Consider the following 13,393-nt stretch of genomic DNA (forward strand, 5'->3'; position numbering starts at 1 on the left):
AAGTTGACCAAACCACTATAACGCTTATGTGTTCTTTCTATTTTTATTTTGCATTTAATTCTCACATTATTCTGTGATTTGTTATGTATTTGAAATCTCTGTTTGTTATTATGAAATTTGTTTTGCTTTCGCATAAATTGTTTGTTTTAAAATATTCATAAAATTTCAAAAAGATTTTATTTTTGGCTTAAGAAAAATTTTAATAACCAATTAACCCACCTCTTGGTAAGCCTTGGGCTAATTCATAAAGGTTTAACAACCCTCATGAACTTTCAAGTGATATTAGAGCGAGATTCATATGTTAAGTTTTATAAAACTTAAAAAAAAAAAGATTTATGGCTAACTTTGATAATCATAATAATGTAGAAGGATATTCAATTACTTGACCACCACTATTTGATAATATTCCTTTCAATTTTTTGGAAAATTTACATGACCATCTTTTTACAATCAATTGATTATCGCATGTGGATGTTAATTCAGGAAGGTTATTATGCATGTTTTATTAGTAAATAGTGTTAAATTGAAATACCTTTTATTCAATGTAGTAAGGATGATAGAGATTTAGCCTAGCTGAATGCCAAATGTTTGATTTTTTTTTTTTTTTTAAATCATAAGATAACATGTGTGTTGCTTCTTGCACTATTGGTAAGGAGATCTGGGATAAACTTTGCATAACAAATGAAGGAACAAAGGAAGTGAAATATCTTGGTTAAACATTCTTCTTCATGATTATGAACTTTTTGCATAAAACCTAATAAATCTATTTCTTAAATGTATACTAGGTTTACTTAGATTGTTACTTCCCTGCATGCTTAGAAAGAGAGCTTACAAATTATAAAAAAGTTAACAAAATTCTTTTTTGTTTATCTTCTTCCTATGATGCAAAAATCATTTTCATTATTAAATCTAAAGATCTGAAAGTTTATTTCATTGATAACTTACTTGGGTCACTCAATGATTATGAGCAAGGCGTGAGTCAAAGGTTGTTTGATGCTGGTGAAAAGAGTAAAGAGATAATTGTAGCCTTAAAGGCTAATGATTGTAACAATGATTCTTCTGGATAAGATAAGATGATGATGATGATGGCAATTTAAGAGCATTTTAAAGAAAAAGAAAAATATCATCAGCGATGGAATAAGGGTAAGGATGGTAAAAATTCTAAAATTTCATCTAATGTTATATGCTTTGAATGTAGGAAGCTAGGGTACCTAAAGTCTTATTACCCAACTCTTAAAACTCACCCATGCAAGGAGAAGGGTGAAGAAAAACCCAAATTCAACACGGATCAGCAACAAGATAATACATGGATGTAATGAAGATATGGAACATATTGTATGTAGTTGTTTGAAGATCAAAGAGATAATACAACACTTAAACCATTGGGGTTTTGGATTTCCTTTGTTCAATTCTAGTGAACAATGTTTAAAATGGTTAGAAAATAATGTTTCCTGAAAATGGATGATGGTAAAACTTTATTGTACTTTAGTATTTCTATCTTGGAAAAGTAGAGCGAAAGGAGTCAAGATTGATATGAACCTTGCTTTTTTCTTTTCGTTAGAATCAAGTCTGACGGGAAGAATATTCTTCGTGTCTAAGTTCAACGCTGCGCGCCTTGAACTTGCGGAGTCGTGGTCTTTTTTTCACTAAAGACTAGGTCTCTATGCCAGGTGTTCTGCCCGTGGCTTCAGGGGGGAATTCTGAATTGCTCTGATTAGGAGGAGTCTTCCCCGTAGTGACCCCAATGAGCCAGTTTGCTCATCCAGCTCCCCGACTGCACTAGCCAGGCGAGCCAAGTTCTGGGCATCCCAGTCTTCCAGCGGCCCCATCTAGTCTTACAATAACCACCAAAATGAGAAAGATAATGCTGTTTGAATAGTTGCTATTTGAATGAGTTATATTTATGCAACTTATGTAGTTTTGATGATTCCAAACATTATTGTTCAAATGTATAGTTATCTCCTAACAATTTCAGAAGATTTGCACTTGCTCTTGTGTGTACTAACATTTCAGGAAAATCAGACTCCAGACTACGAAAACTTCAATTCAAATTCAACATGAGATATTTTGTTTAATTGATTTTTTTTATTAATTTTGAAAGGGAGTGATTGTAATTGAGTGAATAAAATCTCACACACACACACACAAATAAGGAGATCTTGAAATTCTATACTGATCGTACAGGACGATATTTATCGTACTGGACGATCTGTCAGTTATCTGGACGGACGGTTCTCTGCCGCACCGGGGAGTGGTGAAAAGAGTGTGTTGTAAGGGCTTCTCCGCCTTGCTGTGGGTGCAAAAGGAGAGTCACTATTGGTATTAGTGCAATACTCAGAGGGCGCCTCTGAGGAGTGGATGTAGGTCTGGTTATAGACTGAACCACTATAAATCTGGTGTCATTTACTTTACAGCTTTTACGTTTCCGCACTTTAAATTTCAGTTTTAACAACTCTGTGGTTGAAAAACATTTTTCTACTAACCTTAAAAGAAAATTTTATTTCGGTTCAACTTTAACATTAAGAGGGTTTAAAATTTTTTAAAACTACCAATTCACCCCCCCTCTTGGTAGCCTTGGGACATTTACTTAGGCTTAACAACCTAATTACTGGACTCAACAAATGCCATGGAGCTGTAGAAGATAATTCCAGCTTTATTGCATCCAAGGCTATTATTCAAGCTTTGATCTCCAACAAAATTAGCTTTTCTAATTTGGGCTTTTCGGATGTCAATCAGTCGTTAAGATTGTCCAATACTTGGCATCCTCCTCCACCCAATTGGATAAAAGTTAATGTCGATGCTTCTCTCATCTCTTCTTACAAAGCGGCTATAGCAGCTGTCTTTAGAGACAATAAAGGGAGATTCCTTCATGCTTATGGTAAATCATTTATTCATTGGGATATTGGACAATTAGAATTACTTGCTATTAATTCTATTAAAGAGGAGATCAAGGAATGGATGTTCAATTATAATGGCATATTCATTGAAGGTGATAACTCAAACATTATTTCTTACTTCAAAAAAGCTTTGAATAAGGGGATGCTAAAGGATGGAGGTATGGAATTTCTTTCTAAATTCAATTTTGAGATCTTTAATTGCATCAATAGAGAAAGTAATAAGTTAGCAAACTTATGTGCTAACTATGCTTTAGTAAGTAACTTTTCTTGGGAAGATTGTTTGGTTAATAAGATTCCTCCTTCATTCATGAACATTTTGAAGGAGGAATCCACTTTGTAGATTTTTTCTTTCTGTTGCTTTTAATATAAAGCTTTAGTTAGATTTTCTTAAAAAAAAAACAAGGGTAAGCAACATACTCAAAAAGCTTTATGGACATACTCAATATTAGACTCTTCCAAAATTGAAGCAGAAGGGGAGGCAACCAAAGTATGCATAATAACATATGATCTTATTGATCATTCTAATCAAGAAGAAGTTTGTGAGCTTACCTATGATCAATTATTTAAAGTTTAAGAACAAATTCATATTGCATATAGAAAGTTTAAAAAATCACATACCAATCTTAAATCTATCTTTTCAATTTTGCAGAAAGTGCATGAGAGCCTAAGGATAGATCATTCCACTTTAATAGTAATCACATGGCTTTGTTAAATGAATTTGTTATTTTAAATAAGAAGCATACTTAATTAACTGATGAGCATGATTCCTTGAAAATATCACATGTTGAACTAGAAAATGCATACTAGAGGTTAGAAACTCTTGCATCTGAATTAGATAGTAGGGAGCATGCATTGAAAGTAAAAAAATATAATTCTTGAAAGTGTAAATAATATTTTACAAGCTGAATCAATTGCTTTTTAGGAAAATAAAAAACTACCTTCACTTGAAGAGTTTCAAAAACCATCATTAAAGCATGCATCATTCAAACCTAGGAAGAGGTATCATAACCTAAATAGATTAGTAAATCTTTTTTCTTGTGTTAGATATTTTCTTGTGGCATGTTAGGACATATCTCCCGCACTTATTCCATTCACTGTAGAACACATTTGGTGTGGAGAACAAAATTTCAAAATTCATAACATAACATGCATGTAATTCTTTTTTTTTTCCATAAGATGGAACCCAAACTTGTTTGGGTTCCCAAATATAACATCTAATGATTTTGTAGGGATGCTCTAACAGATGGCCTAGTGAAATCATGTGGTACCTAGAAAATCAATGTTTAAGGCACATTATTTGAGATGAAAATCCAATCATTTTGTTGGAGGCAAGGTGACACTTGGAGATAACACCAACATGAGAGTAATGGGATAAGGTATAATTATCAACTCTAAAAATTTCATTATTGAAAATATTTTACTAGTAGATGGCTTGAAACATAACCTGCTTAGCATAAGCCAACTTTATGATAAAAGATTTAGCATTAAATTTTTATTTACTAGCTACAAGATTAGCTTAAATGGAAACACTATATTGCAAGGAAATGGAATTAATAATGTTTACATGCTTGATTTAAACTGTATTGAACCTGGTGCTTTTTTTTTGCTGATAAATCTTGGTTATGGCATAAGAGATTATGTCATGCAAGCATGAAAAATCTTAGAAAAGTCATCCAAAAAGACTTGGTGAAAGGAATTCTCAAACTAGAGTTCACTAAGTACCACCTATGTTATGCCTATCAATTAGGGAAATAAGTCAATTCCTCTTGTTAAATCAAAGACATTAACTCTAGCAAACCCTTAGAAGTCCTACACATTGATCTTTTTAGACTTGTTAGCACTACAAGCCTAGGAGGGAAAGTCTTTGGGTATGTGATTGTTGATGATTATTCAAGGTTTACTTGGGTTAGATTCCAATCTCATAAAAGTGAATCATTTGAGAAATTTAGGAAATTCTCCATATGGATTCATAGGAAGTTAGGTTTTGAAATTTTGAAAATTCATAGTGATCATGATAGAGAATTTGAGAATGATAAATTTGAATCTTATTATAAAAGTAATGGATATATCCAAATTTTTCAGCTCCTAAAACCCCTTAGTATAATGGGGTTATTAAAAGAAAGAAAGGATCCTTGTAGAAGCTGCTAGAACCATATTTGTTGAATACTCATTTCCTTAATATTTTTAGGTAAAAGTGGTGAATACAGCCTGTTATATTCTGAATAGGTTAAATGTTAGATCCAAGCTGAACAAGACATCTTATGAAATTTTTAAGGGAATGACACCCAACCTCTCTCACCTTCATGTCGTTGGATATAAAGTGTTCATTTTGAATAATGGGAAATCTCTACTAGGAAATGTTAACCCCAAATTTGATGGAGTATTCCTAAATTACTCAAATGTTGGGAAATCCTATAGAGTTTCTATAAAAGAACACTAGTAGTATAGGAGACCACTCATGTTGTATTTGATGAATCTGATAATTCTAGAGAGTCTAGGGTAAAAGAAGAAGAGGTTATAGAAATTATACAAGGATCAGAATCTATACATCTAGAGGAAAGGGTAGAACCTAAAAACACATTAACTAGAGAATGAAGAAATTATTCAACTCATCCTAAGAATTGATCTTAAGAGATCCATATGAAGGTGTTATAACAAAGCATGAACTTAGAAAAAAAGTAAACCACTCTGCCTTCATTTTAATGACTAAACCCACCAATATAAATCAAGCCCTATCTGATGAATTATGGATCCTAGCCATACAAAAAGAGTTAAATTAATTTATGAGGAATGATGTTTAAGAAATTATTGAAAGACCTAAGGACCAAAGTGTGTTTGGAACTAAATAATTTTTTTAGAACAAAATGAATGATTCTTGTGTAGTGGTTATAAATAAAGCAAGATTAGTGGTTAAGGGGTATAACTAGATAGAAAGAATTAATTTTGAAGAAACTTTTACCCCTTTAGCTTGATTAAAAGTCATTAGGGTGCTACTAGCCTTTGCTTGTTTAAAGGGTTTCAAACTGTACCAAATGGATGTCAAAAGTGCCTTTCTGAATGGGATGATAAAAGAATGTGTGTATCTTAAACAACCCTCAGGCTTTGAAAATTCACAATTTTATAATCATGTGTTCAAATTAAAAAAAAGTCATTATATGAACTAAAATAAGCACCCAAGGTATGGTATAAAAGGCTAAGTATATTCCTTCTAGAAAGAACCTTTACTAAGGGGAGTGACCTCCCTATTTTTGAAAAAGGTAGGAGATTAATAACTAATTGTCTAAATTTATGTTGATGATATTTTGTTTGGATCCTCTGATAAAAATATGTGTGATGAATTTTTAAAAATAATGAGTAAAGAATTTGAGATTAATATTATGGGAGAACTGACTTATTTTCTTGGATTTAGTATAAGACAGAAGGATGATGAAACTTTCATTAGTCAATCCAAATAAATTAAAGACATCCTTAAAAAATATGAAATGGATAAAGCTAAGCTAAAACACTCCCATGAGTTTCATCATTCAGTTTGATAAAGATTTGAATGAAAATTTTATTGATCAAAATAAATATAGAGGGATAATTGGATCACTTCTTTACTTGACTACTAGAAGATTTGATATTATGTTTAGTGTTTATCTCTGTGTTAGATTTTAGGTTGATCCAAAAGGGTCCCATTTGACTACTCTTAAGAGAATTCTTTGATATCTCTTAGGATCCCAAGACATAGGAATCTGGTATCCTAGGCATAAAACCTCCTTTTAAATCATAGGATATTTTGATTCATATATTACAAGATGCTAAGTAGATAGAAAAAGCACTTCTAGAATATGTGTGAGCCAATTTCAATCCTATGTGATAATACTAGTGCCATATATATTTTAAAGAATCCTATCCAACACTCCAGGACCAAGCATATAGACATAAGGAATCATTTCATTAGGGACCATGTCATCAAAGGAGACATAGGGTTACACCATGTAGCCACTAAAAATCAACATGATGATATCCTTACAAAATCATTAGCTTTTAAAAACTTTTGCAACTTAAGAATCAGGTTAGGTGTGATCAATATTCTTGATTGAAATTGATACTTTTTTTTTGTTCCTTTTATTTTTGTATTGCCTATTTCTTTTTATGTGTTTTATGCTTTTGTTTTCTTTGTCTTGAATTTTTTTAGGATTTTACTTTTCATTTTATTGTTTGGTTATTTTTAACTTCTTCATATTTTGTCCTTTTGGATTTGCTTTTAATAATTAATATATTTCATGTTTGTATCTTGGTCATCTCATAAACACTTTACAAAACTTCATTGTACTTTCTTGTAATTATAAAATTTCATCTTCTATCGTATTATACGAATAATATTCGTACATATGATCTATGCATCATTTCTTTTATCACAATCCTTGACTCAATAGATGAACTAGATTGAGTTTATGAATGCCAATTATACTGTACAAACACTTGTTTGTCTAGGCAATCTACGTGTCAATCCAGATTTGGACAAATTCATTTCATTTGGTATGACATTTATTATTGATCATATTATACTAACACATGTTCATATTGAATGAACCTTTTTATCAAAAATTATATAGCCTGACTCCTCGGGATGAACTCCATGTCTCTAATCATCTCGTACAAAGTTTAATCATATTGTACGATCAGACACACCTATTTGACTGATAATCTGGCTGAAATAATTGCATGTGATCATCCTATACAGTCTCAAGATCATACGGTCTGATAAACTAAAATTTGATTTAAATGGCTTCAATTCACTCAAAATTTTCAAATAATCTTACAATCATAATGATGAATATTATGTCAAACCTATAAGAAAAAAAAATGCAGTTAATACCCAATAGATACACAGTGGACACCAAGCATATACGCAAAAAATATGTAGCAAATACTCAACAAATACACAATAAACATGCAGCAATCATGCAATAAACACACAAAATTTTTGCAGCAAATGTAGTAAATATATAATAAACTTACTTGTCAATATAATTTGCAAAACATTCATCATGAATTAATTTCTTTCTTTTTATTGATCGCATCCTTGCCCTTGTATTACATTAATGTAGTAAATGGTCTAGCGACTATTTCTAATGCATCAATATTAATTGGATCTGATAGGCTAGGGGTATTTTGATCATCTAGGGGAGGAGAAATTTGCTTAGTTGGGAGAGGGAGGATTATATTTGTTAAGAAATCATACTCTATTTTTAACTTCTTCTTTTCTATAGAAAGAGGACTTGGTTAATTAGGGGCTTTCTATTTTATATAGACAATAGGAATTGCAAAAGTTGGAGTGGCTTGCTAAAATGATAAAGATGAGGAAGCTGGAGGTTGCTGGGTATCCAATTTAGAAAGAGCAGCCTACTAGATGAGATTGTATTTAATGGATTGAACATTGGCTTCTAGGCACTCAATCTCATGCTAATCTATTATCAAGGTTAGTGAACCAATTTGTGCAGCAGTATGGAGTATTGCTAGCTAAAACTCTTTCAGAGTAGGACATTCCTAAACTTTTATTATCTGAGGAGAATGAGGGGGCCCATATGTTGGGGAGAATGAGAGGGGGGAGGCATGATGGGGAGAATGAGGTGGGTGGGTGGCGAACTCCTTTTGAGATGTGGGAGGAGGGATTTTTTAAGGGAGAAGGAGGGGGCATGGTATTTGGATGTTTTGGATGGTTGTGCAATCACCAAGAGAATTTTCTTCTTGCTCCCCAGTTAAATTCTGGAAGACATAAAAAAACTTGCAAACAAAATATTCCATTGTTAGCAAATATCAAATCTTCTTAAGGGCATTAATTGAAATTTACTCTAGGATAAATGAGCATGCTTTTATATCTTTCCTTTAGTGTATTAAATTTACTAGATGCTTTATCAGCATAGTAAAAGAAATCAATATTATCCCTTTAAAGGAAATAGGGTGCTAGGTAAGGGTATCTACTAGCATGCAATGGAAAGTGCTTCAGGAACCAAATATGTATAAAATCTAATGTAATATTAGCTAATAAATTAGAACAAATGAATTAGTTATTAGAATGCTAATTTTATGCTCTTAGCACTCATAATTAGGAGAGGTACAAAAACATTCATATAACTCGCAGGATTCTGTGTAGAAATCTTCCTAGAAACTTTATTAAACTCATTAACTGAATAATCTCTTATTGAGCTGACTCAAATAATATATAAAAAATCATCTATATTATTTGCAATTATTAGGAGCCTTCTTGGGGTTTTCAAGTTATTATGTTGGGAAAATAAGATTGTATATGATAAATAGTTTTAACATGTTGATGCGAGGAGAGGGGGAGTTTTCTTTTCAATTTTAGCATTTGAGCCTTAATATCCTTTGATACGACTCATTATCTCTATTTAACAATCCAATCAGAAGAACAACTTCATCAGCTATGAATTTTATGGCATTACCCCTGATTATAAAGAACTGCTAAGGAATGTTCCATATTTTAAGTATCTTGTAGATCAGTGGGACATTCCATTGGGGGATAGGAACTTCATAAATTGATAAATATTTGAACTTTTTAAAATAAATTTTAAGTATCTCCACAATATCTTTTTTTATTATCTCGCCAAAAGTGCCACAGATAGTTCTAAACATTGACACAAATCAACAATAAGAAAGAGGACAAAAATAGTTTTGCAGAAATCATAAAGAAACACAGTAAGTACGCAGTGGATGAGTAGTAAAAATGAAGAAAAAGGCATAAAATATGCAACACGTACATAATAAATATTAAAAAAATACACAACCAATATGTAGCCAATTTGTAGCAAAATACATAGTAGTAATATGTAACCAATATGCTTACAATTCATAAACAATATAGATCCAGTATGCATCCAATATGCCGAAAACCATAAACTATAAAATAGACTAAAAGATGATATTCCTAAATTCAATAATTTGTTAACTTTGCCACATTATTTTAAAATAAAAGACATTCGATACACAGTAGTATTCAAATTCTTATGCAACTGATACACAATTCTTAGGCAGCTACATTGTATATACACATTTATTATGTAGTTCAAACACAGTCATTATGTAGTTCAAACATAGTTAGTACAACATGGAAGTACTCTAAACTTTAAAAACCCTAAATGTAAGCCCTAAATGCAAAAAAAAAAGTTTCTATTTAAAGATGAGCTGAATGAGAATGACTAAGTAACCTTTTTAGAAGGTGAAGATAATAGCTCCTGAATGTGGTTGAACAATGATTGATTTGGCTAGAATGTCAAAGATGTAAAGATAATATATAATTCCAATAAAAAAGTGAATGAGAAGATGAAAAGTGATTCGACTATGAGTCTTGTGATCTCCCAAAAATTCAAGCTTTTGAGAAATTATTTAAATTATCGAGTTGGGTCAGGTCGATAGAGTTGAAAAGACAAAAAAAAAATAAACAAATGAATATCCTTGTGTTCAATCCATGTGTCTTTAATTCATTGGAGTCCAGATGTAGAGCTATGTCCATGCTCCTAACAATTATTTACCCTTGTGAAGTTTTATGTTTAAATTTAACTAGTGGAGGGGACATGGACTTATGTATTTATGTAATTCTTTAAATTAAAAAAATTATTTTTTTTTTCTAAATTTTTATTTTTTAATATAGAATTAATTTAAAATTAATAAATATAATATATAATGATAATTTAAATTAGTTATTAAGTACATTTTAATTTAATTGAGTGGCTCAATGAGTTCTCAGGCCAAACAGGGCTTGAACTTGAGCTCAAGCTCATTTAATTTATGAGTTTGAGTAACTCGAGCTTAAACTCTTGGCTCAAGTAGCTCGACTCACAAGCTTGTTAATGAGTCGACCTCAAGATGGCTTGAAAGCTAGCTCGACTCACTTAAACCTCTATACATATTTGCTATGTGCAAGAAAATTTATGATGGCATAATATGTATTTGGCATCTTAGTTTGGTATAAAAATTTATCAAGAATAAATTTAAGTTCTAAGAGCTCAAAAAATTTTATATAGAAAACACAACAACAACCACGACAAGAAAAAAAATAAGCCTTTATCCCATTATTGGGGTCAGCTACATGAATCTTTTGCATCATGTTGGCTAAATTAAGAGTAAATTTTCATTTAAATATGATAATTTTTTTAATAATTTCTAACCAAGGCTTTTTAGATATACCTCTTCATTTCTTAATAAAGGTTACATATAATACAACTACACTCTTAACAGTGTCATATGGAAGCTGAAATTTTAAGTTCAAAACCATCTGTGATGATTCATTATAAACTTATTTTCCACTGGGCTAGTCCAACCATTTCATGTGTATACTCGCTTCACATTCTATCTCTAAGTGTACTACTAATCATCTATTTGAACATCCTCATCTCAACAACACATAACTTAATTTTTAGGCTTCTCTTTTAATGGCCAACATTATATGCAATAAAGCGTTATTGGTTTCACCACCATCTCATAAAATTTTCTCATAAATTTGAGGGGGTACTTTCATAGCATATAACAGGCCCAATGCATTCCTCCACTTCAAACATCTAACTTAATTTCTACTAATAATATTCTCATATATTTCACCATTTATTTGAGCCATAACCCAACATTTCTAAAACATATACTTTTTTTAACAACTTGATTACCCTGTGTCACAATCCCATAATTTGATCTATCACTACTAAAATTACTATCCCACATATTAAGTTATAAATATACTCAAGTGAAAACCTTTACACTTTAAGGTTGACATCCATAATTTATGCTATTTAATAACTCATTTCTAATCATATCATCAAGATGAATATCATTATAAAAAGCATACACTAGGGTACATCCTCTTGTAACGATTAAGTAAGAACATCCATGACTAAAGAAAAAATATATGGGCTTAAAGATGATCATTGATGTAATCCAATTAAAATAAAAAAATACTTGGTCAAATAATCTTGTGATTAAATACAAGTAACAACTCTTGTATACATATCCTTAATTACTTGAATTCAAGGATTATTAACTCTTTTTAATGGAATTCACAATAACTATTCTTTTGGGCTTTGTGAGAGGGTTCACAAAGGTTGCTCCAAGCAAGGCTCCAAGTCATCTTCTTCGTTCTTCATCCTTCATCCTTGGGAGGTTCTTGGGAGGTCTACTTTAGCAAACAGTTCGGGTTCTCTGCCCACTTCAGGAGGAAGCAAAAGGAGTTAGTTCTCTGCTGCATCAGGGTGGGTGAAAAAGAGTTTGTTGTAAAGGCTTCTCCGTATAGCTCTGGGAGCTAAAGGAGAGACACTTATTTAGTGTAATACTCGGAGGGTGCCTTCAAGGAGTGGACCTAGGTCAAGGTTTGACCAAACTACTATAAATCTGGTGTGATCTTTCTTTGTTTTATTTTTGTATTTAATTTCCGCATCTGTTACTCTTTGTGGTGAATTATTTTTATTTTAGTTTTGTGCTTTGCTTAAGAAAATTTTTAAAATACCAATTCATCCCCCCTCTTTGTTAGCCTCGGGACTAGTTCATAAGGGCTTAACATCCCTAACGAGCTTTCAAGTGGTATCAGAGCGGGATTCATAAAATCTAGTTTTTGAAAAATTTTGAATTTTGATCCATATCTAATTCTGGAAATTGTAATACTACAGAAGGGTATTCTAGTACCCGATCACCTTTGTTTGATAATATCCCTTTTGATTTTTTGAAAACTCGCATGTGTACATTCTTATAATCAATTGATTATCTCATGTGGATGCTTGTTAAGGATGGTATACACCTCCAACTGGTAAACTTAAAGGCATTACTGTTCCACTTCCTTTTACTGAATGGACTTATGATGATAGGGATTTAGCTTAACTTAATGCAAAGTGTTTAAACTATTTTTTCTGTGCTTTAAAATCCAAAGATTACATGCGTGTTTCAACTTGCACAACTGGTAAAGAGATTTGGGATAAATTGTGTATCACTTATGACGGAACCAACAAAGTTAAGCAATCTCATTTGAATATTTTATTGCATGATTACAAACTTTTTCTTATGAAACCTAATGAAGTAATTTCTGAAATGTATACTAGGTTTACTCATATTGTTACATCATTGCATGTATTACGAAGAGAACTTACTAACTATGAAAAAGTGAACAAAATTTTAAGATGTTTGCCTTCCTCTTTTGATGCTAAAATCACTGTAATTTCTGAATCTAAATATTTAAATACCTATTCGATCGATAACTTACTTGGTTCACTCATTGCTTATGAGCAAGGGGTGAACCAAAGAAATTTTGATGCAGGTGAGAGGAAAAAGGAGAAAATGGTGGCACTTAAGGTAAATGACTCGAACATTGACTCCTCTGGGTCTGAAAGAGATGATGTTGCCTTAATCATGAGGCAATTTAAGAGTTTCTAAGAAAGAAGCACAAGAATTATCACAAGTGGAATAAAGGTAAGGGTAACAAAAATTTCAAGAATTCTAATGACACAATTTGT

The sequence above is a fragment of the Dendrobium catenatum genome, unplaced genomic scaffold (assembly GCF_001605985.2).
Source record: "Dendrobium catenatum unplaced genomic scaffold, ASM160598v2 fragScaff_scaffold_853, whole genome shotgun sequence".
NCBI lineage: Eukaryota > Viridiplantae > Streptophyta > Magnoliopsida > Asparagales > Orchidaceae > Dendrobium > Dendrobium catenatum.